Here is a 2,008-nt window from a genome sequence, read left to right on the forward strand (position 1 = left end):
TAAGTTTTAAAGGAATGAGAGGGAGATGAACAAATAACTTTCCATTTGAACAAAGAACTTAAACAAAAGTGGGGCGGGGAAGATAGCTCTAAAAGTTGTGAAGACATATAGGTTGCCATTAACTCTTTTTCTACCAGATTATACTACTTGGCTTTAAAGTAGAAAGCACTGTAAATGGGAGTGAGAAAGAAATCAGTTTCTCCTATGCAGAGAAATTAGTTGGGAACCTCACAAGAGAAAACGATGTATTATATTTGATATATAATCATTAACAAAAAGTGTCCAAAATGCTGAAACAAAAGTTGGAGTTAGGATCTACGGAGACTGTACATGACTCTGGAGATCTGACACTAAGAAAGTTTCATGGCAAGTGCTGTCCTTAATTTAGAAGGGAAAGACAGAGTTTATGTTAAACAGTAATTGCCGCAACTGACGACAAGGGAGAAAAAATCCTTAAATAATTTATGCTTCTTTAAATTGTGCTCTAAATATTTATTTCTTGGCAAATTATAGAAAACAAATGAAACATCAAAAACAGAAAATGGCACGAAGTTAGAACTAAATCTCAACGTAATTGTCATATCATGAGTGAAATCTAATATATTAATCTATTAGATTGGCTATAAAATCAGTTACAATATACAATATACAGATATAATATACGATATACGATCAGATACAAGAGACATATTTAAAAGAAAATGATCTCTAGGGAGATTGAAGGTAAAGGGCAAAAAACACTGACCTTGAAAAATAAGTTACAATATACAATATACAGATACAATATACGATATACAATCATATACAAGAGACATTTAAAATAAAAGGACTCAAGGGTAAAGGGCAAAAGAATACTAATCATGAAAAATGTTGAGTTTGTAAAATTAGTATCAGGCAGTTATGAAATCAAAGCAAAAGGCATTATAAAGAAAAAAGTGAATCCTTTAAAATGATAAACAATGCAAGCCACAAAGATCTCTCTCACAGATCTTTATGCATCCAATAACAGCTTCAAAATTCAAAATGGCTAAGCTGCAGAAAGTAAAAATAGATACAGAAAAACAATAATATCTAGTTCAGAGCTTGATAGATTAAATAGAGATAAAAATAAGTTAGGATGTAAAGACCCCAAGTAACAACAAGGACTTTTAGGCAGACAATGAATGCACTGTCCTCAAAAAATATATAAAATAACTTTCCAAAAATTACTTTAAGCTTTTAGGAAAATTGACCATATGTTAAGCCACAAAATTGAATGAACTTAAATTATAGAAACAACACAGAACACATTACCTGATCACAGGCAATAAAATTAGAATTCAAAAAGTATACAGAAAAATCTTCACAACTACCTAGAAATTCAAAATTTTAGTTAAGCAATTACAGAGTGAAAGAATGTCAAAACCAAAATTTTAGAATACTTGGAATATATACTAATGAGAATGAAACGTACATAGTTACATAAGAATGAATAAAAATAAATGAAATACATATTGAACTCAAGAACTTGAAGAAAGAATAATCAAATAACATGAAAAAGAAAATTGTTTTCAATAAAGTTTTTTGGTTAAAACCAATAGATTATATGTTTAATCAATTCAGGCAGGTTATACATTTCATCAGAAGACACCAGGAAGCTCATTAACCCTCCAGCAGGACTCATAAACTAGGCTTAGAAGTTCCACAGCCAAGAATAACTTTAAAAAAACACAGCACTGAACAGTCATCACTGCTAAATATGGAAATTGCAACTTGTACCATCAGCTCTGCACTGGATGTGAACGCTGCCACTCTTAAAATGAATTTCTCATGATGCCAGCTTCCCCATCACTTTCTGATTCGGTCTCCTGTGAGTCCATCTGATTGGCCAAGCTGAGGTCACATGCTGTGCCACAGTCTCAATGTTTGTGCCCCACGTCACCCACAAACTCATATACTAAAATCAAATCCCCAGTGCAATAGCATTAAGAGGTGGGGTCTTTAAGAGGTGATTAGGTCATGAGGGTGA

The sequence above is a fragment of the Piliocolobus tephrosceles genome, unplaced genomic scaffold (assembly GCF_002776525.5).
Source record: "Piliocolobus tephrosceles isolate RC106 unplaced genomic scaffold, ASM277652v3 unscaffolded_41, whole genome shotgun sequence".
In the NCBI taxonomy this organism is placed as follows: domain Eukaryota; kingdom Metazoa; phylum Chordata; class Mammalia; order Primates; family Cercopithecidae; genus Piliocolobus; species Piliocolobus tephrosceles.